The following is a 13,372-nucleotide window of genomic DNA, read 5'->3' as shown; positions in this document are numbered from 1 at the left end:
AGCATGCATTCAGCTTTTCATCAACACCGTTTAAGTGTTTCGTGGCAGGACCTCTTAAAAGAGCTGCAAGGTTTTGCAGCTAAAGCTGAGTCAGGAAGCCTCTTTTAGATGAGAGCGCTTGCTTGCCTCTAGCAAGCAGAGCAGACCAGAGAAGTTGCTGCTACCAAGAAAACATGCTTTATTCTTTCCCAAGCTTTCTCAAGCTTTCTGAGGACTCAGTTATCCATGTCTGGGCGCCATTTGTAGAAGGAGCTACTGGCAGGCCTGTTTTTCATCCCACCCAGCTCCTGCATGGTTAGCTTTGCACCCGAAATAACAACACACAAATTGGATTCTTTTAAGCACTGCCTGCCCCATTAGCTCTAGCCTCTCACCATTCCATATTTTACCACACAGCTTTAGTAATGAAAACAATATGGTGCTGGCAAGAAAATCAGAACCACTGATCAATGAAATAGAATTGATTACCCACATCAAAAGCTAATAATTTTACAGCCACCTGATTTTGATTAAAAAAGTAATAATACACATTGGGGAAAAGGCAGCATATTTGACAAATGCTGTTTATCAAACTATGTCACTACATATAGATGAAAGGATATCAGTTCTTTTCTCTCACCCTTCTCAAAACTGAAGTTCAAATAGATCAAATACCTCAATATAAGACTAACCATTCTGTTTAAAAACCACTTATGAGTGAGAACATGTGATAATTGTCATTCTATGTCTGGGTTACCTCACTCAAAATGATGCTTTCTAGTTCCATCCATTTTCCTGCGAAATTCAAGATGTCATTATTATTTTCTGCTGTGTAGTACTCCATTGTGTAAATGTATTATATTTTCTTTATCCATTCTTTGGTCGAGGGGCATTTAGGCTGTTTCTAGGTTCTGGCTATGACAAACAATGTTGCTATGAACATAGTTGAGCACATGCCCTTATGGCATGATTGAGCATCCTTTGGATATATACCCAAAAGTGGTATTACTGTGTCTTGAGGAAGGTTGTTCCCTAATTTTCTGAGAAATTGCCACACTGCCATCCAAAGGGGGTGAACTAGCTTGCATTCCCACCAGCAATGCAGAAATATTCCCTTTTCCCCACAACCTCTCCAGCATATGTTGTCATCAGTGTTTGATCTTGGTGATTCTTACAGGCGTAAGATGGAATCTCAGAGTTGTTTTGATTTGCATTTTTCTGATGACTAAGGATGTAGGACATTTGCTTAAGTGTCTTTCAGTCATTCAGTCAAGTTATATTCCTTTGTTGAGAGTTCCATGTTTAGGTCTGTACTCCATTTTTTTATTGAATTATTTGTTCTTTTGATGACCAACTTCTTGAGTTCTTTGTGTATTTTTGTGGATAAAGCAAAGAAAACTAGCCTACAAATCTAGAGTGCTTAGACAACAAGAAGGACACTAAGAGAAACATACAGAGATCTAATCTACATGGGAAGTAGAAAAAGACAAGATCTCCTGAGTGAATTGGGAGCATGGGGACCTTGGGCGAGGGTTGAAGGGGAGGGGAGTGGCAGGGAGGGGAACAGAGAAAATGTAAAGCTTAATAATAATCAATAAAATAAAGAAAAAATAAAGGAAATTAAGACTAGCCATTCTGACTCTAAATAGAGAAGAAAGTAGATAATATACTTCAAATAATTGGAACAGAAAATATTTTTCTGAAAATGACTCCAATAATGCAGTTATTAATACCAACAAGAAATGCTACCCAATAAAACTAAATAATATTTTTGTACAACAAAGAACACCATTGATCGAGTAATGAGGCAGCCTACAAAATATGCATCAAATTTTTACCAGCTATGTACTTGAGAGAAGGTTTCTAACTAGAATAAATAAAGAACTCACAGTATTAAAGAAGAAAAAAATGGGTTAGTAAGGAGGAAGCTTGTATTTCAGAAGAGTTACGGGATGGGAAAATCAGGAGCAAAATATATTGTATGAAAAAATTAAAAATGTTTCAGCACATTAGGGAGAGAGAGAGAGAGAGAGAGAGAGAGAGAGAGAGAGAGAGAGAGAGATGAGTACCAGAATTTTAATGGGATATCTTCATCAAAACTCCCCCCCCCCCACCCCCGGGCTCAGGAAATCCCATGGAAGAGGAGGCAGAAAGAAAGTAAGAGCCAGAGGGGAAAGAGTACAACAGGAGAAAATGGCCCTCTAAAGCAGCTAAACAAAATACATGTGAATTCACAGAGAATGAAGCAGCAAGCATGGGGCTCAAATGGGTCTGCACTAGATCCTCTGTGTATATTATAGCTTTCAGTTTAGTATCTTTATATGACCCCCTGAGTATGTGACTAAGTAGGTCTCTTATTTTAATGTCTTCCTTTGGGGCTGTTTATTTCTGTTGGTTTTGTCTTGTTCAACTTCAATGTGATAGTTTTGTTTTATCTTATTATATTCCATTTTGATATGTTTTGTTATTATATTTTAGAGGCCTGATTTTTTTTAATAAGAAGTGCATCCACATGGAACAGGAAGCAGAGAGGAACTGGGAGGAGAAGAGGGAGGGGAAACTCTAATCAGGATATATTGTATGAGAAAAGAATATATTTTTAATAAAAGGTGGAAAACAAACTTGAGTTTTGGTGAGATGAATCAGCAGGTAAGCTTCTTGCTGCCAAGATGACATACATTGGATTCCTAAACACACATGGTAGACATGGTAGAAGGATTGACTCTTGCAAATTGTCCTTTGACCTCCAGATTTACGGCTTAGCACATGCATACACCACAATGCACACACGCACACACACACACACACACACACACACATACACACCACAGCACCCTCATATTAAATGAATTAATGAATGAACGAATAAATAAATAAATAAATAAATAAATAAATAAATAAGAAAAGTGTAAAGAAACTTGAAACACACAATTCTATATACAAAGTCTGGTTAGCATTTTGACTGAAAGGAAGGTATTATATATCTAATGGATCATAGACTTGCTATTTAATTCTTAAAAAGGCTTTATTGCACATGAAAATCTCATAGTTGGAAAAGTATTATTTCCTTTGGATATTTTGCCTATCATTTGCATCAACATATTTTAGTTCAAAATGCATTAGACTTCTGATTATAAAGTATCTGTGATATGTCTATGATCTCTGTTCTTACAGAGTGAATATGTAAAGTGAAATTAAATTGTTTATCAGCTTTCTCAAAAATTTCTCCTATTTTATTGATCATAGTTTCAATATCTTTATTCAGTTACTAAAATAGAATATGATTCCATAAAATTTTAAGTAATTAGGAAAACATTGTGAAAAACTGAATTTTAACAAAGAAAAGTGAAGAGAAATCATAATTCTTTTTAAAAATAGTGTAATTTAACAGGACACAGGATACCCAAGTTTCTATTCTTAGAGAATAATCTGACTGTGACTGCTTGGTACAATATTTAACACTCTTCGGTGTTTTTCCTTGGATCATAGAGTCAGGATTCAAAGTGTGTTTCCTCCCAGCAGTATCACAGTGTATTAATCATACTATAAGGAACCTTAATGAGTATGTTGACAGACAGAGTTGCTGTACTCAGAAATACCAATTAAGGAAAATGTAGAATTCTAACTTTAATCCGTGGTAATCTGATAAAACACAGGTGGTCACTAATTTTTTTTTTTTTGTATCTGTGGAGGTTTGCTTTGTTACCGATTATGTGGTCAATTTTCGAGAAGGTTCCATGAGCTGCAGAGAAGAAGGTATATTCTTTCCTATTTGTGTGGAATGATCTATAGATGTCTGTTCAGTCCATTTGATTCATTACATCCCCTGATCCTCTTATTTCTCTGTTAGGTTTCTGTCTGATTGACCTGTCCATTGGTGAGAGAGGAGTGTTGAAGTCTCCTACTATTAGTGTGTGCGGTTTGATGTCTGCCTTGAGTTCTAGTAATGTTTCTTTTACATAAGTGGGTGCTTTTGTATTAGGGGCATAGATATTGAAGATTGAGACTTCATCCTGATGAATTGTTCCTGTTATGACTATAAAATGACAATCTTGATCTCTTCTGATTGATTTTAGTTTGAAGTCAACTTTGTTAGAAATTAGTATGGTCACACCCACTTGTTTCTTAGGTCCATTTGCTTGAAAAACCTTTCCCCAACCCTTTACTCTGAGTAGATGTCTGTCTTTGTGGTTGAGGTGTGTTTCTTGTAAACAGCAGAATGTTAGATCCTGTTTTCATATCCAATCTCTTAGCCTGTGCCTTTTTATAGGTGAATTGAGTCCAATGATATTAAGTGATACTAATGACCAGTGGTTGTTGACTCCGGTTGCTATTTTTTTTTTTTTTTGGTAGTACAGTTTGTCTGTTTCCCTTCTATGAATTGTGCTGGTGAAGGGTTGCTAGCTGTCTGAGTTATTATAGGCAGTGTTGGCAATGATGGATTCCAACTATATTACAGAGCTACAGTATTGAAAACAGCTTGGTATTGGCATGAAAACAGAGAAGTCCACCAATGGAATTGAATAGAAGACCCGTATTTTAACCCACAAACCTATGAACACCTGATTTTTGATAAAGGAACTAAAAGTATACAATGGCAGAAAGAGAGCATCTTCAACAAATGGTGTTGGCAGAACTGGTTGTCAACCTGTAGAAGAATGAAAATAGATCCATATCTATCACCATGCACAAAACTAAAGTCCAAATGGATTAAACCTCAATATCACTCTGAACACACTGAACCTGATAGAAGAGAAAGTGGGAAGTACTCTACAACATATGGGAACAGGAGAGCACTTTATACATATAACCCCAGCAGCACAGACATTAAGGGCAACATTGAATAAATGGGACCTCCTGAAACCTAGAAGCTTCTGTAAAGCAAAGGACACTGTCACTAAGAGAAAAAGGCAACCCACTGACTGGGAGAAGATCTTCATCAACCCCGCAAGAGACAAAGGTCTGATCTCCAAAATATATAGAGAACTCAAGAAACTAGACTTTAATATGCTAAGTAACCCTGGGTCACTGAACTGAACAGAGAATTCTCAACAGAAGAAGTTCAAATGGCCAAAAGACACTTAAGGTCATCTTCAGCCTCCTTAGCGATCAGGGAAATGCAAATCAAAACAACTTTGAGATACCATCTTACACCTGTCAGAATGGCTAAAATCAAAAACATTAATGATAGTCTTTGCTGGAGAGGATGTGGAAAAATGGGTACACTCATCTATTGCCGGTGGGAATGCCAACTTGTGCAACCACTATGGAAAGCAGTGTAGCAGTTTCTCAGGAAATTTGGGATCAACCTACTCCAGGACCCAGCAATACCACTCCTGGGAATATATCCAAGAGATGCCCTATCATACTACAAAAGTATTTGTTCAACTATGTTCATAGCAGCATTATTTGTAATAACCAGAACCTGGAAGCAACCTAGATGCTCTTCAATGGAAAAATGGATGAAGAAAATGTGGAATATATACATATTAGAGTACTACTCAGTGGTAAAAAACAATGACTTCTTGAATTTTGCATGCAAATGGATGGAAATAGAAAACACCATCCTGAGTGAGATAACCCAGACCCAAAAAGATGAACATGGGATTTACTCACTCATAATTGATTTTTAGCCATAAATAAAGGACATTGAGCCTATAATTCACAATCCTAGAGAAGCTAAATATGAAGGTGAACCCAAAGAAAAACATAGTTATCCTCCTGGATATTGGAAGAAGACAAGATTGCTGGGCAAAAATTGGGAACTGGGGGGGGGTGGGATGGGATGGGGGAAAGGGGAGATGGGGAGAGACAAGTGAGAAGGGGAGGATGGGGAGAGCTTGGGGGAATGGGATGGTTGGGATAATGGAAGGATGGATATGGGAGCAGGGAAGTATATATCTTAATTAAGGGAGCCATTTTAGGGTTGGCAAGAGCCTTGACTCTAGACGGGTTCCCAGGGGTCCAGAGTGATGTCCTCAACTAGGTCCTTGGGCAGCTGAGGAGAGAGAACCTAAAATGGCCCTATCCTATAGCAATACTAATGAATATCTTGCATATCACCATAGAACCTTCATCTGGCGATGGATGGAGATAGAGACAGAGACCCACATTGGAGAAATGGACTGAGCTCCCAAGGTCCAAATGAGGAACAGAAGGAGGGAGAACATGAGCAAGGAAGTCAACACCGCAAGGGGGGCACCCACCCACAGAGACAGTGGGGCTGATCTATTGGGAGCTCACCAAGGCCAGCTTGTCTGGGACTGAAAAAGCATGGGATAAAAAATGGGACTCTCTGAATATGGTGGACAATGAGGGCTGATGAGAAGCCAAGGACAATGGCACTGGGTTTTGATTCTACTGCATGAACTGGCTTTGTGAGAGCCTAGCCTCTTTGGATGCTCACCTTCCTAGACCTGGATGGAGGGGGGAGGACCTTGGACTGCCCACAGGACAGGGAACCCTGACTGCTCTTTGGACTGGAGAGGGAGGGGGAGGAAAGTGGGGCATGGGGAGTGAGGGGAGGGGGAAGGGGAGGGAAAAGGGAGGCGGGGATGAGGCAGAAATTTTTAATAAAATAAAGAAAGAAAAATGTAATCGAGAAGATCAGGTAGCATGTGTGCAGACCTCCTTTGCTCTCTCCACTACCCCAGCAAACCCAATCCGTCAGACTTGTCCAAAGTACTATAACAACCCCCAGCTGAAACCTCCCTTCACCCTCTTCCTGCCTCTTGTGTATCACACCATCTCATCTTGACCTCCCACAAATCAGTACCTAGACCTATAATCACGCCAAACCAAGATGCTTAAATGACAGCATAAAAATTCAAGCAATAACAGCTAGGACAAATATGTAGAAACACTACTACAACTTAAATAACATATTGACCCTCACACACTGATAGTGGGAAACTTCAATGCCCCATTCTACCCAATGGAGAGGTCATCCAAACAAAAACTAAATGGAGAAGTATTGGAACTAAAAGGTGTTATAAACCAAAATGACCTAACAGATACTTACAGAACATTTTACCCAAACACAAAAGAATATACCCTTTTCAACTGAGTGGTAGTGGGGCACACCTTTAATTCCAGCACTTAGGGAGGAAGAGTCAGGGGGAAATTCCAACCTGGTCTACAAATTGAGTTCCAGGACAGCCAGAGATTCATAGGGAAACCCTGTCTCAAACATCAATAACAACAAAAGAATATAGCTTTTTTTTAGCACCTCATGGAACTTCCTCTAAAACTTATCAGCAAGTCTCAACAGATAGAAGAAAATTGAAATACCCCCTTGTACTTTATCAGACCACCATGAGTTAAAGCTGAATTTCAAGGACAGAAACAATAGAAAACCTACAATCCCATAGAATATGAACAATTCACTACTGAAAGAAAAATGAGTCAAGATATAAGTAAAGAAAGAAATTAAAAACTCTAATATTTAATGAAAATGAATATACAACACACCAACTTACAGAACATAAAGAAGCAATGATAAGAGAAAAATTCATAGCACTAAAAGCCTACATAAAAATTGGAGAGGTCTCATACTAACAACTTAACATCACACCTGAAAACTCTAGAGCAAAAAAAAAAAAAAAACTTGTAAACACACCCAAGAGGAGTAGATGGCAAAAATAATCGGAGGGTAGAAATCAATAGAATTGAAAGAAAGAGAACAATATAACAAATCAGTGAAGCAAAGATCTGATTCTTTGAGAAAAATCAACAAGATAGAAAAGTGCCTTGACCAAACTAACTAAAAGACACAGAGAGCATATCCAAATGAATAAAATAAAAAACAAAGATGGGGACTTAATAACAGACACTGAAGAAATCGAAAGAAGCACTAGGTATTGCTTTAAAAACCTGTACTGAACAAAACTGGAAAATCTAAAAGACATGGGATTTTTCTGTATAAATACCACTTACCAAAAGTTAATCCAAAAACCGAACAATGATTTAAATAGACCCATAACCCCTAGTGAAATAGAAATAGTAATTAAACTCTCCCAGCAGCAACAACAACAAAAAATCCAGGGCTAGATTGCTTTAGCAGAGAATTCTACTAGACTTTCAGAGAAGAGTTAATGCCAATTCCTTTCAAATTATTTCACAAAATAGAAACAGAAGGAACACTGCCAAATTTATTTTATGAGGCCATAGTTACCCTGATACTTAAACCTCAAAAGACACAACAAAGAAAACCAGTTTGCGCTATAAACGTAGATGCAAAAACACTCACTAAAATACTTGTAAACTGAATCCAAGAACACATCAGAAAGATTATACACATGTATCAAATAGACTTCATCCCAGAGATGTACAGATGGTTCAATAAGCATATGAGAGTCAATAAATGTAACCTGCCAATAAACAAACTGAATGAAAAAAAATAGATGATCATCTCAATAGATGCTGAAAAAGCCTTTGACAAAATCTAATACCCCTTTATGATAAAAAGACTAGAGAGATTAGAGGTATGATACATGATAGTATACATAAGTGACCCTAAAAATCTATTGGGAGCTCACCAAGGCCAGCTGGACTGTGACTGAATAAGCATGGGATAAAACCGGACTCACTGAACATGGTGGACAATGAAGGCTGACTGAGAAACCAAGGACAATGGCACTAGGTTTCGATCCTAATGCATGAACTGGCATTGTGGGAGCCTAGCCTGTTTGGATGCTCACCTTCCTGGACCTAGATAGAAGTGGGAGGACCTTGGACTTCCCGCAGGGCAGGGAATCTGGACTGCTCTTCAGTCTCAAGAGGGAGGGGGAATGGAGTAGGAGGAGGGGGAGAGGAGTAGGGAGAGGGGGAGGGCAGTGGAGGGAGGGGGCGATGTGTGGGAGGAGGGGGAGGGAAATGGGAAACAGGGAGGAGGCAGAAAGTTTTTTCAACAAGTAAAAAAAATAAACAAAACAAAACAAAATTCCACCAGAGAACTTTTACAGCTGGCAAACATGTTCACTAAAGTGGCTGGATACATGATTAACTCAAAAAATTGTAACTCTTCTATATGCAAATTACAAACAGACTGAGAAAGAAACCAGGAAAACAACACCTTCCATGATAGCCTCAAATAATATAAAATAACAGAATAACTCTAACCAAGCAAATTAAAAACTTGTGTGATAAAAATCTTCATGTCTTTGAAGAAATAAATTACTGAAGAAGATATCAAAAGATGGAACGATATCCTATGATAATGGGTAGGTAGGATTAACATAGTAAAATGGCCATTGTACAAAAATGAATCTAAAGATTCAATAAAATGTCCATCAAAATTCCATCACAATTATTTTCAGATCTTAACTTCCACTTCATATGAAAACAATTAGGATAGCAAAAACAATCCTGAATAATAAAATAACTGCTGTAGACTGTAGGTATCACTATCCTTGATTTCAAGTTGTAATATGGAGCTATAGTGAAATAAACAGACACACACACAGAGGTGGTACTGGCATAAAAAAGCACATATTTATCAGTAGAATAGAATTGAACACCCTAATATAAATCCACACAACTATGGGCAACTGATTTTTTTAAAATAAAGAATCCAGAAACACACAATGGAAAAAGATAGCATCTTCAATGATGGTTCTTATGAAGTTGGATATCTACATGTAGAAGAATACAAATAGATCCATATTTATCACCATGCACAAAACTCAAGTTCAAGTTTATTTAAAATCTTTACATAAAATGAGGCACAATGAAACTGGTAAAAAAGAAAAATAGTGAATACCCTTTGAACATATTAGTGAAGAGATGACTTTCTAAGCAGAACACCAATAACACAACCACTAATGTCAACAATTAATTAATGGACCTTAAGACTCTGAAAAGCTTCTTTCTGTAAGGCTAAGGACATTGTCAATAGGACAAAGCAGCAGCCTACAGAATGAGAAAAGTTTTTACTATCTCCACATCTAATAGAAGACTAATATCCAAACTATATAAAGAACTTAGGAAACTACATATCAAAAAAAATCTAATTTAAAACTGAGGCAGAAATTTAAACAGAGAATTTTCAATAGAGGGAAGTCAAATGCCTGAAAAACACTTAAAGAAATGTTCAACATCCTTAGCCAACAGGGGAATGCACATCAAAAGAGAGTCCATCTAACACCTATCCCAATGGCTAAGACCCATAAGACAAGTGACAACTCAGTTGGTGAGAATGTGGAGCAAGAGATCCAGCTATGCCACTCTTGGGCATATACCCAAAGGACAATCCAACATACCACAAGAGCACTGGCTTAGCTATACTCCTCTTGGCTTTATTCATAATAGTCAGAAACTGGAAACAATCTACATAGGGGGAATTTTTTTTCCCTCTTGGCCTGTTGGCCATCAGGTCCAGAGGTAAATGGGCAGTAGTTGTGTCAGAAAGCTTTGTATATGACCCATAGGCATGCACAGAGACAGTGCTCTGGGAGACAGACTGGTGAATCAGCTCAATTTAATTCCTGAGTATAAGGAACATATAGGGGTGAGGAGCCTAGGGAAAACCCCTAATTTGCATTAAGTGTCGCGGTTCTGTCTTAACTAGCAGAAGTCTAAATTATCTTATGTGCAGCAAGGGAACCTTCTAGCAGGATTCTGTGCCAGGGTTAAGGCCAAAGATTAGTCAGGCATCTGGTTTAGAGACAGGCATCTGGTTTTAAGACAACTCTCAAGATAAGGTCAGTCCTCCAGGCCCAGGGACATTCTCCAGATAAGATTAAGTAGAAGCAGGAAATTCTGCTGGAGGGAAGTAGCCCATAGCCTGGTGTTCCCAAGCTATTGAGATAAGCTTCCAGGCTGTGGTGAGTCTGCAGCCTCCACCGGGCAGCAATATCTTCCAACAAATCTAGATGTCCTACAAGTAAGAATGGATAAAGAATATTTGATACCAGAATCAACTGACAGGGACTCATGGGGAACTCAAAGAGATTAGGGGACCTGTAGGGGTTTGGCTTAGGTCCTCTGCATATTTGTTGTGGCTGAGTATCTTGGTGTTCTTATGAAATGCACAGCTGAATCTGACCCTTTAACTCTGGAATACTTCTCCTACTGGGTTTCCTCATGCAGCCTTGATGTGATGGTATGTGCCTGGTCTTCTTGTGGCTTGTTATGCCATGCTTGGTTGATGTCACTTATAGGTCGGCTTTTCTGCGAGGATACAGAGGAGAAGTGGATCTGGGATAGAGGGGAAGTAGGGGGGTACTGGGGAGAGAGGATGGAGAGGAAATTGCATTCAGGATGTAATATATAACAAAAGAAGAAAAAAGAAAATGTGGTACATTTACACAATGCAATATTAATTTGCTGTTTAAAAATAACATCATGAAATTTTCAGGAAAATGGATGAAACTAGAAAAAAATCATCCTGAGTGAGGTAACCCAGACTCAGAAAAACAAATATGCTATGCAGTCACTTATAAGGGGTTATTAGCCATTAAGTAAATGATAACAAATTAAGGCCTTGGATGCAGAGGTTAGGTAAAGAGCAGGGGGTGGGTTCTAGAAGGGATGCTTAGATCTCCAAGAGAATGGGAAATACAACAGATTTTTCAGGTGGACTGTAGGCAGGTGGGGACAGAAGTGGGAGGGACCAAGTGGGAGGATGGGATGGAGGGAGGGAATGCAGGGAGAGATGGATGAAATGGGGGACATTTGGGAGGTGGTATGGAAACCTAGTGCGGTAGAAACTTCCTGGAAGTTATGAGGGTCACCCTATTGAGGACAACTAGTAATGGAAGCCTAAACTGACTGTCTTTTGTAGCCAGGCAAGGCTCCCGGTGGCAGGATTTGGTACATTGGGTTGAGTTATTGACCGAAGGGGGCCTGTGGAAATCCTCAAACAACCCAGGCTGATATTAGGATAGAGGGTTGCTCTCTGCAAACTGACAGCTTAGAGTGGAGCCTGGTTGCCAAAGTCAACATGCACAGGGCTCATTGAATGTGCAGAGGTTGGGCAGGTGACTACATAGAGCCTTCATCCATATGTTCTAATCTCTTTGGTGTGAGAATATACTACGCAGGTTTTGAATGACAAATGTGTGCACCATCTACCAACTTAGCTACGTAACCTTTGACCTATACAGTTTATACTGCCTGGAAGATGTGCTGGAATAATGATGGTGCAGTACTGTGGGACTGGCCAACCAATGCCTAATTTAACTTAAAGCCATCTTTACTAGAGTGAACCAATGCCCAACACTGCTTGGATGGCCAGAAACAGGAAATTGAATATCCCAGGGACCAAGGGTATGACAGCCCCCCCCCCAAAAAAATATCAATGAAATGATTCCTAATGATGTTTTGCTATAATCATAGATTGATACCTTATCCATTCTCTATTAGCAAGGCTTCCTCCCACAGTCGATTGGACGAGATCCAGAGACCTACAACCAAGCATTAGATGAAGAGAGGGTCTAAATCGGAAGTCTCCATTGGGTCCCTTACCTTGGAGATCAGGTAAGAGACCCATATAAGAGGGGCTGGAAAGATTGTAGGAGTCAGAGGAGATGGAGGACACCAGGAGAACATGGCTGGATCAACTAAGCAGGATGCAGGTGGGCTCAGAGTGACTGAAGCAGAAAGCACAGGGTCCTGCATGAGTCAGCACCAGGTCTCCTGCATAAATGTTGTGATTATTAGCTTGGTGTTTTTGTGGGACTCCTAACTGTGGGAACAGATGTGTCGTTGACTTGTTTGCCTGTTCTTGGGACTGTTTTTCTCCTGTTGGGTTGCCTTGCCCAGCCTCAGTGTGAGCATTTTATCCTTGTCTTATTGTATTTTGTTTTTTTCCTGTTTGGTTGTTGTCTTTTGGAGACCTATTCCTTTCTGAAGGGGAAAGGATGGGGAGTGGATCTGGGGGAGAGAAGATGTAGAGGGCTGGTTGGGAGGAGTGGAGGGAAAAGAAACTGTAGTTGAGATGTATTGTATGAAAGAAGAATCAATTTTCAGTAAAAAAAAAATGAAGATTCCTCAAATGCTAAAAATAGATCTAGCATATGATCCAGCTTTACCATTTTTGGGCATAGACTTAACAAGCTGGATATCGTACTCTAGAGCTATCTGGTTATTTCTGTTTATTATTTGTCTATTCGAATTAGATGGTCCTTTATAGTTCAAACTGAATTACTTACTATACAACTGTTTAAAATTTTTGGATCCATCTTTAACCTTCTTGAATTTAACTGTGCTTATGTCCAGTTTTAAATCAGTAGGTAAGAAACAATTATCTCTTGTGTATCCGCATATGTGAGATCTTGGTGAGAAGCCTAAATGGGTCAAGTCACTTTCTGTTCAAGCTGAAGATTGAGTTTGACCCTGGGATCACATGGAAGGAGGGAATTGGCTTCTGCAAGTTTTCTTCTGACCTCAACAA

This window comes from Alexandromys fortis, unplaced genomic scaffold (assembly GCF_014885135.2).
Source record: "Alexandromys fortis isolate MF-2015 unplaced genomic scaffold, M_Fortis_MF-2015_v1.1 scaffold_230, whole genome shotgun sequence".
NCBI classification, from domain to species: Eukaryota; Metazoa; Chordata; class Mammalia; order Rodentia; family Cricetidae; genus Alexandromys; species Alexandromys fortis.
This window is presented reverse-complemented; position numbering follows the sequence as displayed.